This window comes from Dryas octopetala, chromosome 2, assembly GCF_963921425.1.
Source record: "Dryas octopetala chromosome 2, drDryOcto1.1, whole genome shotgun sequence".
In the NCBI taxonomy this organism is placed as follows: Eukaryota; Viridiplantae; Streptophyta; class Magnoliopsida; order Rosales; family Rosaceae; genus Dryas; species Dryas octopetala.
Genome location: NC_141367.1, coordinates 4,254,479 through 4,270,488, shown reverse-complemented (window position 1 = coordinate 4,270,488; position 16,010 = coordinate 4,254,479). Strand labels below are relative to the sequence as shown.

General features: G+C 34.1%; 1 long non-coding RNA gene across 1 annotated transcript; it reads left to right on the top strand.

The window, feature by feature from the left end:
* The first annotated feature begins 7,635 nt into the window (after nucleotides 1–7,635).
* LOC147292594 (uncharacterized) lies at nucleotides 7,636–11,400 on the top strand. The gene is made up of 6 exons (XR_015120643.1): nucleotides 7,636–8,146; nucleotides 8,664–8,738; nucleotides 8,832–9,123; nucleotides 9,753–9,816; nucleotides 9,903–10,018; nucleotides 10,687–11,400. It is a non-coding gene; the product is annotated as an uncharacterized LOC147292594 (long non-coding RNA).
* Nucleotides 11,401–16,010: the final 4,610 nt, after the last annotated feature.

Here is a 16,010-nt window from a genome sequence, read left to right as displayed (position 1 = left end):
ACCAAACCAATGGTGAATAAAATGGCACAAGTAGTAGTGTGAAGGAAAAAGGTTGAAACAAAGAGAAGAATGTTTGGCTCAATTACAAAATGCACCCACTAACTATAAGGGGTATTTCAGATTGGTCAATGAACAAAAACAAGTTTCAGATTGGTTCACTAACTAATAGAAAGCTACAAAATAGCTCATCTGTTATGAATTCTGTCAAAGATAATTAAAAGCCACATTGAACAACGATAACGTAGATTTTTGAATGATTTATAATGTGGATTTTTAAAATTATAGTAATTCATAGCGCCCTAGATTCAAATTGAGTAGTCAAAGTGTTGACGCAAAAATCCGCTTGATGATGCAACAACTTAAAATGGATTAAATGAAGAGAAAAATTTACAAACAGGACACATACTTTAATGGTTGTTTCATTTTAAAACATTAATTTTGATTTGTGTTAATGAAGGACACATACTTTTATTTTGTGTCAATTAAGGACCATGTTTTTTTTTAATTTTTATCTCAACTTTGGCCCGATGGTGGACCTATCAAAACTCCACCAAATTCAGAAAAATTATATTGGGTTTAAAGATATGCATCTTCTCTTTACAACCATAAAAAGATCACTTATATCGGATCTCTACAACTCCAGATAATCGACCCCAAAGTAGGGTACCCAAAACTGTCCGATTTTTCAAATATTTTCCCAAAGGTCCGATTGGACATTTTCGGGTACTTGACTTTTGAGTCAATTATCTGGAGTTGTACATGTCCGATTTGAGTGATCTTTATACGGTTGTAAAGAGAAGATGCATAGCTTTAAACCAAGTATAAGTTTGCTAGATTTGGTGGAGTTTTGATGGGTTCAATGTTGGGCTAAAGTTGAGATAAAACAGGGTCCTTAATTGCCACAAAATAAAAGTATGTGTCCTTCATTAACACGAATCAAAATTAATGTCTTGAAATGAAACAACCATCAAAGTATGTGTCTTGTTTGTAAATTTTTCCCTTAAATGAATGTAACTTGTGATGAATAAAACTTGATGAGCTGCTAATAGGCTTTGATAGGATCTTCCTACATGAACAAAGATCAAAGGAAGTAACACCGATATGATGCTAGCCAACTACTCTCCAATGATTAAGTCAGTGGGGTATAGTTGAAGGTGTTCGAGCAAGAACAAGGTTAAATAAACAAGAACAAATGATGAACTTTTGGAGAATATGGAAGAACAAGGCAAGATCTTATAGGTTATTCTCCAGTGTTTGTGTGTAGTGTTTAAGGTTTTTGTCATCCCCTTTTTTGTGCATATAAGGTGGCTTAGATACGTAAAGAAGAGGTAAGGACTAAGTTATCTGCATGATAATGAGCGTTGGAGAAGAGGCCACGTCACTAGTTCGGAACAGTAGCATGCACAGGTACTAAACACCTTTGCATTAAATGCAAGCATGACTTGGTAGAGTGAAATGCCCTAATATTCAGGGCTGGGACTAGGTTGTCAAGCTTTATGACATGTCACATCAAGCACACTTGAGTGTGGCGGTTCATACTAGCCAGAGTTTCTAGAACAGAGGTGGAGTAATTAAACCGAGCTGAACTAAACATACAAGTACTGACATCTAATCGCAAGTACGTAACATCAGAGTGGTCGGATCATTGGTTCGATCAACGATCCGATTCGAGCTGATCATGTGATTTTGTAAATCCTCTCAAGTGTGAAGTGGTCACCCTTGGGAGATCAAGTCATAGAAACGACACGTGGGTCCGAGCCAAGCAGATCATCCTCAAAATATGATCCTTCGAGTCAATGATGAATTTTGATGATGATCGAGATCGGTTCGGTTTGGATGGTATGAACCAAACAATGGTGCTGAATTGGCATGGTGATGTGGATGTTTGGTTTGATCAAGTCAACTGTTGAAAGGTCAATGTGCCATGTGGGATCCGTCAGGCCATGTGTTAGCTTGTAACTAGTGCTGAATCCATGTGGATTTATCCACAAACATAAAGCATGAAAAAAGGGGCCCCTTCAGGTGTATTATTGTGACCGGAATCTAGTAAATCTATTATTTCCACAGTTAAATTTTGTGGGTGGTAGTTGACATTTCATGTTGTTTTTTACTTTTATTCTGGTAGGCAGACGCAAATTTGGAATATTTTCCAACAACATAACAACAAACACCACTAAATAAATATTTACAAAAGTGCTACTAAAACTTAATGAAACTTTATTCATGTAGCAACTTTTCAAGTAAGACGCAAGTTTAGTGAGCTCAGATTCGAATAAATGAGACACTACAATCAAAATCTTGATTTAGTATTTGCACGTACACCACTACTCACACTACTACAATAATGTAAATAGACAACGGTCAATAGATAACGGTTTGTATTTTTTCCGTTATCTTAATTTATCACACAACGGTTTTTAAAAAACCGTTATATTAAGGTATAATATCCAATTGTATTTGGTCTTATGAATTTTTCTAAATTATTAAATACAATAGTATTAGACAAAAACCGTTGTGTTGGACAAGTTACACAAAAATAAAGAATTTGCGGGTGTTCGTATTTGGGAAAAACTAGAGGCGCGCGCGTTAATGAATTAATGAAACATTCATATCGCGCCTTAAGTCAGAGAAGGTCAAAGCCCTTTAGACACACACATCCCTCTGACTTCACCGAGCTGCCATGGTTCTTCTCACCAGCTCCATCTCACCTCAACTCCTTCTCTCTCTCTCTCTCTCTCTCTCTCTCTCTCTCTCTCTCTCTCTCTTTTTCTCTCTCCAGTTTTAGATCTCATAGAAGGATCTATACAAGATCTGGATGAGATCTTATCAGATCTGGAAGACCAAAATAGCTCTCATCGCACCTTTCTATCTCTCTCTCGATCTCATCAAAACCCAAAATCAGTTCTCCCCTTTTCTCTCCACCGCTGGCGACATCATCAGCATTACTCGAATCGTGGTCGAGGTTGGGTCGAACGACGGCCGCCACTTTGGGTCGCTCAAACCCAGATCCAGAAATATCACGCCCAACGACGAGAAGAGCCAAGCTCGTTGTTGGAGAAGATAAATTCAAGGATCATTGTGGACGTTGTCGGTCGAGTTCCAGTTGGAGAAGAGCCAAGCTCGTTGTTGGTTGAAGGTATATTCTCTCTCTCTCTCTCTCTCTCTCTCTCTCTCCCTCTCCTTCTCCCCCTTTCTCTCTATATGTATTTCCTCAGATTTATTGAAAATTAGTGTTAGGGTTTGTAATTTGGGGTTTTCTTTAATTATTATGTTTTTTCTTTTTGCTTTTTGTTTCTATTTCTTCAATTAGAACTTCTCTCTAGAAAAAAACATGTTTGCATATCTTCACAAGGTTATTGAACAATATTCGACACTTCAAGGAAATAAAGAAGACCATATTGGTACATGTTGTTAGTTTAGCTCTCTAAATAGCTGCTTTGATGATATAATAAAAGAAATACTACAAGTGCACATCCCTCATCATGTTTATTGTGAACAGGTATAAATAATGTCTGCAATGACCTTTTGTCCAACCCATATTGGAATGCTAGCTATAGTTTCTTACAGCAAGACTACTGCAATATATAGAGAATACAATATGAAATTCTTATATGTATTACATGGACATGAATGTGGGATTACACATGTAAGTCAGCATTCCTTTTTCCTTCATTTGACCGGCCTTGATCATAACTCCATATATGACCTAAAGAATTTTTCTCTCAAGTCCAGTTCTCAAAGGATGAAATATATTATTTATATACTGGAGGCTGGAAGGTAAAATGCTTTACATGTTCTATCTTTTTTGGCATTGGTTTGATTTTTGGAAATGCAGTAAACAAGTTGTATGTAACAACTGTTAGTTTATGATCTATATATATATATATGTGTGTGTGTGTGTGTGTGTGTGTGGAATATTTTTGACGTATTCTATTAGATTAGCATATATATGACTTTTTCTTTCTACTCTAAACATGTTTGATATTGGCTTACTAAATTTATATATATATATAGCTCAAGATATTATGTTTTTCTATCTTTTTTTGTTTCCTTTGTTTCAGGTTGTTGGCTTTGAGGGGGATGTTCCGAAGAAAGATGCAAAAAGAGTGGTGAAATCAACTTTCCAGGATTTTGGTAGGCTGACATACTTGTGAATGCTGCAGCTAGAAATTTTCTTGCGTCAGCAAATAATCTATCCTCTAGTGGATTTCAGACAGGTTCAATGTTATAACAGTCTTTATAATATGTTTGCACATATGAAATTGTTGTACATGATAAGATTTTGATCCAAAACATGATTGATTTTATTTCTTCCCTGCAGTTATATATGGATATTGATATGTCTATATGATATGTTTGATCTATCCTTTAATGGATTTCAGACAGGTCCACTATCCTTATGTTTGCATGTATATATGCCTATATGATATGTCTAACTGCTTTACTCATTTTACCATGGTTGCTTTATAGGATGAGGTTGATGCTAAAGTTATTGTAGCTGGTCTTTCAACAACCTGTAGTCAAAAAATTCACAATCAATTGGTATGTGTTTATTGTACCAAATGATGCATGCTTTGATAGGACAACGACCAAGGTCTAATAAAATTTGTGTTTTATCTTCTCCTGTCATAATGTATTTATAATTCTCATTTATGTTGAAGGTGCTTTTCTTTTGGAATAGATTATACATGAATATAAATTTGTTTGTCACTCTTAATTGTGTAGGCTTATAGGTTTATATGTTTAGACTAGGTATTGGATCAAATTAATAATTATTGTAGCGTTTCCTTTGAGGATTCATGTAGAAGGAAAATGAAAACTTATGAACTTACAATTAGATAGAAGGAAAAATTGAACTCCAGTTACAATAATTTGTTCCATATATGCTTTAAACTCTAGTAGGTGATTGTCATTTTTTCACAACTTCTTCATTTACATCTCTTGCATTTTTTAATCAGTAAAAATTTTGAAAGGTGATAAGATTATATAATTTTTTTTAGGTCCAGTATATATAGTTATTTTAGTTCACTTGCACATATATAGATTTGGATAAATAGACCAAACATGATTTGTGCACAGACTTTGTAGTAATGATCATTTACAGAAATTTCAAAAAGATAAAAATATTCACTTATCTACAAATGAGAAACCCAACAATGAAAAAAATCCATAGACCCAATAATATTTGGTCAAGATACAAAAAGTTAGTGGATTTTCCTTCTTCCAAAACTCTCTTACTTGACCAAATAAGTGAATATTTGTATCTTTTTGAAATTTCTCTGAAGTTTATTTAAATGTAACTTTGTGTGTGTTTGTGCTCTTTTACACGGACTTTGTTAGTTTTCTTAGAGCTTTGGAGTTGGGGCAGCTACTTTAAAAGGTATGGGGAGGAGGAAGGACAACACTTATACCCAAGAAGATATCGATGTGTAAATATACAAAATTATCAAGGATTATAATAGTGTTTTCAATTCTTCTATTTAGAGCTTGCATATGACTTGCCTAATATTGCTTTGCATTGCATTGGTATCTTATTAGTTTTGTTTTGATTGTAGTTGGCAATAAGAAGCTGGCAGATATGGATGCATATGCTTATGACTTAGGGGGGTCAAGTTGGAAGGAAGTAAATGTGTTATGTTAAACTAGGTTTTTTTTTTTGTGTCTCTTCTTTTAAGCTAGTTTGACTGAATGTATTTTTTGTACAACTGATCACACTTATGGAACCTATCATGTAATGTAATCTTACTTATATTTATGAAAAGTCTTTTGGTTTAATTCTGAGCATGAGCGTGTATTAGTGTACTATAACTAAGTGTTGTATTGCATTGGTTTTCAATAAAGACCAATGTATCAAAGCATTATATATATCAAAATCAAATTGAAATATTATCTTACACAATGGTTATATGGTTAAAACCAGTTGTACTAAGTGTCGTCCTACAATGGTTTTCAACAGAAATCGTTGTACCAAAGCATTATATACATCAAAATCAAATTGAAATTATTATCTTGCACAATGTTTATATGGTTAAAACCGTTGTTTAAAGTGTCATCCTACAACGGTTTTCAATAAAAACCGATGTACCAAAGCATTATATACATCAAAAGCAAATTGAAATTGTTATTTTACACAACGGTTATTATACATAAACCGTTGTCTTAATGACTATTTCACCTCATGTTTATACTTAAAACAGTTGTAAAATACATCCATTAGGGTATAGAAAACGTTGTCTCGACTATTAGTACACATCGGTCTTTTAATAAAAATCGATGTCTAGATAAGTACGCAACAACGGTATCTCCTAAATCATTGGTTTTTGAGGGTGTATATACAACGGTTTTAAATTAAAACCATTGTATTAATGATTAAAAGACAATGGATATTACCCATTGTCTATTGGTACCCCAATAGACGTCGGTCGATTAAACGACGGTATTTTGACAACTTATATAACGGATAAAATCCGTTGTATATTACGTTTTTTGTAGTAGTGTCATCACCATCTATTTTCTCTCTAGAAAAAATGATAGAAGAGAAGAAGAAACTAGATTCTTACAAATATTAATCATCTAAGTAGCTTAAGCAATAAATTATATATTGCCAAATAAAGGAATGTTTGTTTTATTCTTCCATGCAAATTATGGAGTAAATTTGATAGCTTAATTTCTTATGGCAACTTGCTTCTTGAAACAAGGTCTTAACTCTTAAGTACTGTACGTATATTGGTTGTCATCTCTACTTACTCATTTGTGTCTCTAAATGATTGAGTTATATATTTATTCATGCTATACACCAATATTAATTAATAAATTAATGACAATGAAGATGTGTTATATATAAATTCACGATTTCTGTCATTTTTCTATGAAATTTATTGTGTGAACTGTCTTGTCCAAATTCATGGATTAATTATTTCTTGGTCATAAGTTTAAATGTGAAATTAATATACTGTTTTGATAACCTTGCATATTACTTGTATATATATCCTCAATGATTGATTTACTTAATGATATTCTACATAATTGTCTGAATTGGAATGATAATTCTAATGAGTTTGAAGTGTTTGGACCTTCCTAGTTTGAGACGAGAGGTCACGTTTTGTCTACTTTGGGGGTATATTTTCCTTTTGGATTGAAGGTTAATTCTAATCTATTAGAAATTTTCTAGATGCACTAACATTGAAAAAAATGGGTAAATTATATAATGATGATCTTATTTGTTGTAGTTGGCTATGTGCTAATGTATCACTGTTTGTATATGAATTTGTTTGCTTGATTTCCTGTTATTTGTCTCCCCTTTAGATCTTTTGGTTTTAACTTATATTTGTGATACTTTTGAATTTATTGCTAACAAATTTGATTATTTCTCTCTCTCTCTTTTGGGGGGGTGGGGGTTTGTGGGTATAGTTTTTAACACACCACCGTGTCTGTTAGTTTTGACAAAATTGAAGTAGGATACTAGCTTAATTTATTTTAAACAGTACAAAGTACAAACCACAACTACCATCCGGGTCTTTTTTTTATGTTTGTCATAAAGAGTGAAATACAAACTGTACTCTTCCTTTTTCTTTCCCCTTGTTCTTGCATATTAATTAGATCAAAATATGATATGAGAGATGGTGCGCGCTAAATTATATAACAGTACAGAGATGTAGAGTAGATGTTAGCTGCAGAAAGTGCATGGTCCACCATTCTCAGAGCTTATCCTCAAGCTTACCGATATAATTATACACTACTACAGAAAGTTAAATAGATGACACCCGTTTTTTTTATACATCTCTCTTTTCTCTCTCTCCCCGAGTTTTCTCTTCGATCTGCCACCGCCTGACGGCGGCTAGCGACGGGACCGGCACCGGGCTGCTCGCTTCCTCCTCCCCCTTCTCCCTTTGGTCTCCGTCTCCTCAAACACCCAGCCAAGAAATCGATTCGAACCCAAACAGCGTCTAACCCATTTCCGGCGATCCACCGTTTCTAGCGACGGCAAGGTGTCGCACCACCACCAACCTTCTCTCCTCGGTGCGCTGCACCTCCTAGTACCTTTCTTTTGTTTCGACGACAATGCACGGCGGCGTATCGAAACAGAGAATCTCGCGGCTTTCCGGCGAGTTTACAGCGACTCCGGCGGTTGTTAGCCTCAACCCAGGTATCAATCTTGGCCCCATCTTTATGCACTACGTCTCTGTGTACTGGATTGATATGAAATTGAAAGGAACGAAAAACCCTAAATCCGAACACATGACCGTGTGGTGGCTATTTTGGTTTCTTTGAAGTGTGAAAGCTTATTTGTAGGTTTCTTTGTTGATCAGTTTCTACAACACATGAGGTTTCTTTTTTTGCTTCAGGCACCGATTTGCAACTTCTACTGTAAAATGTTTTCAATTCTTAATTTTTTTGTTCTTGTTATTTTCTCAGTGGATTTAATAATGTGGAAAAGATATATCAAGATCGGTTTTTGTGTTTGGAATTGGAACATTTATAATACTATCATCCTCCTTCACAAAGGATATAATTAATATTAGGCCAGGTTTCAAATCCTCAATAAAAGAGATCAATATTGACACAGCTTGAATTCTGCATTTTTCTCAGTGTATGGCCTTCTGTCTCAGAAATTAAAGGTCTATCATCTAAAATCTAAATTTGTTTGATTCTTGCTCCTACAGCTTTATTACTATCATATCCTATCTGGGTCTTGTTTATCTCGTTGCCATCTTCCTCTTTAAGTCCATTATCTGCAGGTAATGCTTTGTAGCTATTATGTATGAACATGTTTAATATTAGTATATATGTTACCAAATTGATCTCCTTCTGATTTTCTTTCGTTTTTCTAGAAATCTGATGTCAGGGGCTCTATTGAAATAGATAATGTAAACTCTGTGGTGGGTGAAGAAGAAGCAATATGGTTGCTAAAACTGGTCCTCCCTTACTTGAGTTAGTGAATTAGTGTGGGTGCATTCATTTTTTTATTTTTTTATTTTTGTAAATATTCCAGTTAGTATTATGGGTGCTAATTTTGAACAAGGAACTGGCAAGTGTGGGTTGTGAAACTCCACAATATTCAATCTGGAGCATAGAGAAATCATGGTGACCCATCGTCACAAACAGAAAATTCTGAAACTTTTTGTATGTTCACCCACTTTTCTAGAGTTTCAACTTTTATTAATTTTTCTATTGCTTAACTTGTCAGTGAACTATGTGCATCTTATTTCCTCCTGATCAATTTTATACGTCTTATTTGATTTGTAACAGTGTGATTGTTACATTTTACATGTTTTTGACTTGCACCGTCTCTCACGAAATTGACTCTTTTACAAGGTGTCATTAAATGTCAAAGATGACATTGTTTAGATGTCATCTATGACGATTTTTGTAGTAGTGATAGAACCCCCCCAAGAGAAATAGAAAGTAAAAACCTTTGGGGATTACTTTTGAAAGTTGGTTAGGGTAGACATGAAAACATTAAGCACCGCTACCTAGTTTTATATATTTAATTAAGTACTTTAAAAGCTTAAAGAATTAATTTAAAGAACCAACGAATAATAATGATATACCGTGGAGGAACCTAGTTTTATCTAATTTCTATATAATATACATACAGGTGATCTATTAGTATAGTTGGTATTTACATAATATTGAAAAGTTTCTAATTGTATAAATTTATTATTGTTCAGTCTAGTTACTATAGTCTGTTTAATTGTCTCGCTATATATGTCCACCAGAACTTAGAATGGTTTGATTATGATGAAATGCAGGAAAACAACAGGAGTGAAGTTGAAAGCTTGAAAGTGAGAAAATTAAACCAACAAGAATTATATTGTAAGTTTCTCCAGCTAAATATAGCCTTTCTTGCATATTTTCAATATCCAGTTTGTTTCTGAAACCTCTCTTTAACACCAATCAAGGTCTAGTTCTATGCAACACTGCTGGGCCTTGCTAATAAGAAAGACCTTCCAAATGCCATGTGTGCTTCTGAGGTTGCTGATAAACTTGGACTACACCTGATTCGTCATCCGTACTGGTATACATTTGGTTTCATTATTCTATATATATAGGTAGCTAAAAGAAAATGGGGTGTTTAATCTTGTTGAATTGGTTTTCTAGATGTTTCAGGCGATTGTTTATTTCTTTGGATTTATTTATTTTCTTGTTACAATATGAATCATCAAAGTGAAGCCCTATGTGCTATTTTAAAAATGTAGAAGAACTTGTTCTTGAAACTAATTAAAAGCAAAAGCAAAAGCAAAAGCAAAGCTATTGAATGTATTACAATCTGACCATTTCTATCAAAACGAAACTGTCTATGGGCAGAGCCAGTTTGTTTTGATTTGGAATATGATTTCTTAATGTCTTGGTTCTTTTTCTCTTGTTCTTTTTCTTTTTATTTATTTATTGATATTAGATCCTCTGAGTATGATGTAATGTTAATTATTTGTTGAGGTGTGGATTTCCTGGTAGAACTTCCAACAGATTTTTAAGGATAGATTTCCTTTTGCTAAAAAGTTAAATTTCAACATTTTCAGGTTCTAGACATATATATTAAAAGGATACTCATGATATTCTTTGGCCCCAAAAAAAGAAGATACTGATCGATATTCATGTTTTAGATATATTGTATTGATTTTCTATTTTGTATTTGCAAGATCTGTCTTCATATTGACTGAGTTTCATATTTTTGCTATGTTCCAGCCAAGTCCATTTTTCACTGAGCAATTGACTGCTTTTGAGGTATGGCTTGACCACGGGTCTGACCTGGTTATGCTATATTTATGTTATATTATATATATTTAGTGTTGTTCTCATTGTTTATCTTATCTTTTTTATCTTTTTCTTTTTTGGGTGGACGCATTTTTTATCTTTGAATTGAACTGAATACGTCGAATTTCTCTCTGACCATAGGAATTGAGTAGCTAGCAGGATTATTTAATTTTCTTTTTAAAGGCCAAAGAAGGAATTGATGTTAACTTTGTGAACATGAATTATGTGCATGTTGGTATTTGGTCCCTTGATATTTTGTTTAGATCAATATAGTTAGCTAGTGCTGCAATGCCATTATTTTGTTAAGGAGGAATATTGCATATTTGTAGATAAAGGGTTGCTACTTATGGAATTTTGATGAGGTGCTGCTGCCATGCCATTTTTTTGTAAAGGAACAATTGGTTTAGATCAAGTGTTGCTGCCATGCCTATATTTTTGTAAATTGTGGCAGATTTTTGAATACCAAGTGCTTGAAAAGAAGAAATAAGAAATAAGATAGCTTAAGTAGATGTGCTAGCTAGTTTAAGTTGTGTAATCTCTTTTGGCTAAATTTGACCAAGTACTTTCATCATTTTGATATTGTATGGATGATACATTTATGAGAGGAAGGCATTTTTAACTTGCAAGCACTTGTGTATTGTGAAATTGCAAGCAATCATGGGTATTTTGAAATTGTCAGCAGGTTTTATCTTGGGTACTCAAGTACCATTATCAATTATATCACTTGTCCACATATTAAACTGATATATACCACACTTTACATATCACTATTTTTTGTGGGAAAAAAATTAAAGATATCAGTTAATGCAAAAAACTGTAATTTTAGAGATATTACATATCATATTTTAAAACAATACTGATACCATACACAACTTTCGTATCAATGTTTTATTAAAACTAATGTCTAATCATATTAATTATGATGTAAATACTTGGAAATACTTGACTTACTATATCTAAACAAATTCAAAAACTGATGTATAATATAGGAATTTATATCAGTTCCAAAATAATTTATGATGACCTATATATCTAACATGTGTTTCACTTAATTTACTCATCGAAAATGACATAAACTGATGTATTTGGTCCATCATTAATATCAAATTAAAAATAATGCGATATTAAAACATATATTAAACATCAGTTATAAGTTGATGTTTAAAAACTGATGTCTAAAAGGGTACATTAGATATCGCCTCTGGAAACATCGGTTGAAATGAAGATTATTCATCAGTTTTGCACTAATGTATATCGGTGTTTTTCTAATAGTGTAATTATTTCTCATCGGCCAGTAAATTCAAACAAGCACTCATCTTGTCTTCCACGATCTGACTTTGTCCAACTTTTCTTTCCCATCATTTTCTATCCATATCTTATAGGTTCCTGCAAACTTTAAAAATTTAAATGCAGAAACTCTTTCTCACATTCTTTGTTTCTTCACTTCAAGTTGGCTTCTCTTCAATTCAGCCTTCAAAGTTCAAACTCAATTGATTTGTTCATACTGCATTGAGATTTGAGGTATGCTTTCTTTCAATTTTGTCTGCATTTTTCGCTCTCTGCTCTCACTCTCTCTTTCACAAACTCACATTGCATGTTGTATTTTGAAGAAGAGTGTGGGTGGGCTTTTGTGCTTGAGAACTTGGGAAAAGTGGGTGGGTAGGTTAATTAATAGGTTTACTTTCTTAAATTTGTGGGTGGGGTGTGGGGCTGGTGGCCTACTTTTTTGTTTTTTGTGGTCAAAAGGGCTTTTGGGCTACTTAGTTGGGCTTTTTATTTTATTATTATTATTTTTCAAAATAAGTAAGAACAAGGGAATAATTAATATACTAGTGGTATATGTAGGGCTGGGTTGGTTTGACCGAAAAACCGAGACCGTACCCGAAACCGCTTCAACCGATACCGAAAATAACCGTACCGGAGAGAAACCGTACCGAGATCTCGGTTTGCCAACCGAACCGGTATGTTCGGTTCCGGTTCCGGTTTTCAGATCTTAAAACCGTTGGTTTACCGAACCGAACCGAGTATATATAACATTTAATTTAAATATTACATTTTTATACATTTCTATACCCTAAAATACCTTTCTATAATACATTTATATAAATTTCTATAATTTATATAAAAAATATATAAATTTATAAACCCTAAACCCTTTCTATACCCTAAACCCCATAATTAATAATTTATATGTTTTTTAATTTATATAATACATTTCTATATAAAAACTAATTACAAATACCCTAAACTAATATTATACCATATTCTAAACAATTTATATCATATAACTATAAACTAAATACTAAACTCTATATCCTATTCCTATATCTCATACCCTAAATCCTAAACCCTATTATGTATTTTAAAATTTTTAAATCATATACATTATAAGGCTTATTATATCCTATATACCATATACCCTAAGACTATAATTGATAATAATTCAATAATTTATAGTTGGTATATAACTAATAACTATAGTCTATAAAAATGTTTAGTATGGTATAAGATGATAATAGTCTATAACTAATAACTATAGTCTATATAAATGTTTAGGGTTTAGAAATGCATTATATAAAATGTTTTATATAAATTATAAAACATATGTAATACAAAGTAAAAACTCTAAACCCCAAAGTCCAAACCCTAAACCCCACCCAAACCCCAAAATACCCTAAACCCTAAACCCAAAATATCCTATTGTCTAAATTTTTAAAACATTTTATTTTTAGTTTTTAATCATCTCTTCTCTCTCCTGCCAACTCCCCCTTTCTCTCTCATTTCTGACTTTCACTTTCTCTCTCCCCGACGTCACGCTCTCTCTCTCTCGTCGTGCCTTTGATCGGCGATACACTGTCGTCCGGCGGCTAATGGAGGCGAGACCACCTCCGAAATGCTCGCCTCTCCCTCCTCTCTTTGCCCATGTGTTTTGATTTTCCAGAAAGGCAAGGATCGCGGCAACCTGAGCTGGGGCAGAGCCGAGCCCTTTGCCGGCGATCTTTGTGCTCCGACGGCTTCGCGACTTCCCACCACCCAGAACTCATTCCTCTCATCGAGCCGGTCATTTTGGTACCTTTCCCTCACGCCGACGACTCCCCAAGGCGGCGAATCGAAGCCACCCAGTTCGACCTCCGATGGCATCTCTCTGTTCCCTTGCTCTTCTCCTCTCTCTCTCTCTCTCTCTCTCTCTCTCTCTCTCTCTCTCTCTCTCTTAACTCAAGCCGGTCAATGGCCATACCGAGCCGAGCCGACCCGAAATGCCGGTCCGACCGAGTGCCGGTTTACCGGCATTTCGGTTCCGGTCTCGGTAACCAAAAGGGGCAACCGAGGGGGGTCCGGTCGGTTGCCGGTTTGGGGTTCTCGGTTCGGTAACCGGACCGAACCCACCCCTAGGTATATGTAACTTTTAATTAAATAATAATAGGTTTACTTAAATTTGTGGGTAGGGGCGTGGGGCTGGTGGGCTACTTTTTTTTTTTTTTTTTTGTGGTCAAAAGGGCTGGTGGGCTACTTAGTTGGGCTTTTTATTTATTTATTTATTTTTCAAAATAAGTAAGAACAATAGAATAATTAATATGGTAGTGGTATATGTAACTTTTAATTAAATAATAATAGGTTTACTTAAATTTGTGGGTGGGGGCGTGGGGCTGGTGGGCTACTTTTTTTTTTTTTTTTTTTTTTTGTGGTCAAAAGGGCTGGTGGGCTACTTAGTTGGGCTTTTTATTTTATTGTTTTTTTTTTTTTCAAAATAAGTAAGAACAAGAGAATAATTAATATGCTAGTGGTATATGTAACTTTTAATTAAATAATAATAGGTTTACTTAAATTTGTGGGTGGGGGCGTGGGGCTGGTGGGCTTTTGTTTTTGGTCAAAAGGGCTGGTGGGCTACTTAGTTGGGCTTTTATTTTATTGTTTTTTTTTTTTTTCCAAAATAAGTAAGAACAAGAGAATAATTAATATGCTAGAGGTATATGTAAGTTTTAATTAAATAATAATAGGTTTACTAAAATTTGTGGGTGCGGGCGTGGGAATGGTGGGCTACTTTTTTTTTTTTTGTGGTCAAAAGGGCTGGTGGGCTACTTAGTTGGGCTTTTTATTTTATTGTTTTTTTTTTTTCAAAATAAGTAAGAACAAGAGAATAATTAATATGCTAGTGGTATATGTAACTTTTAATTAAATAATAATAGGTTTACTTAAATTTGTGTGTGGGGGCGTGGGGCTGGTGGGCAACTTTTTTTTTTTTTTCTTTTTTTTTTTTTTTTTTTTTGTGGTCAAAAGGGCTGGTGGGCTACTTAGTTGGGCTTTTTATTTTATTGTTTTTTTTTTCAAAATAAGTAAGAACAAGAGAATAATTAATATGCTAGTGGTATATGTAACTTTTAATTAAATAATTAATATGGTTGTTTAATTTAGTGTAATATGTTCAATAAAAAAAATTAGTGAAATATGTTTAATTTACTATCACTACAAGAAAAAAGAGTTTGGGTGACGAACCTAGTTCCTCTCCCAAAGTCGAATTTCGTCGCCCAAACTTTTGGACGACGAACTGTCTTCGTCAACAGTTTGGTCGCCCAAAGTCTTGGGCGACGAACAAATAAATTCCGTCGCCCAAGGATACCTGGGGCGACGAATTTGGTTCGTCTCCTGAAGAGACTTTGGGCGACAGACATATTATTCGTCGCCCAAAGTATGTTTAGGTGGCGGAATTGTTCGTCGCCTAAACATACTTTGGGCGATGAAATTCTTATTCTTCTCCCAAAGAATGTATAGGCGGCGGAATTGTTTGTCGCCTAAACATATTTTGGGCGATGAAATTCTTATTCCTCCCCCAAAGAATGTTTAGGCAGTGAAATTATTCGTCGCTTAAATATACTTTGGGCGACGAAATCCTTATTTCTCTTCCTAAGCATGTTTAGGCAACAGAATTGTTCGTCGCTTAAACATACTTTGGGCGACGAAATTCTTATTCCTCTCCCAAAGCATGTTTAGGCGATGAACAATTTTGTCGCCTAAACATACTTTGGCCGACAAAATTAATTATTCCTCTCCCAAAGCATGTTTAGGCGACAAAATTGTTCGTCACCTAAACATGCTTTGGGTGACGAAATTAATTATTCCTCGCCCAAAGAGTGTTTGTTCGTTGCCTAAACATATTTATTTTTTTAAAATTTTTTTTTTATTTAGATTATATATTTGAATTTAATATTTTAAAAAAAATCTTTATTCAAAAACTATATAAGACAAAATTAATAAAT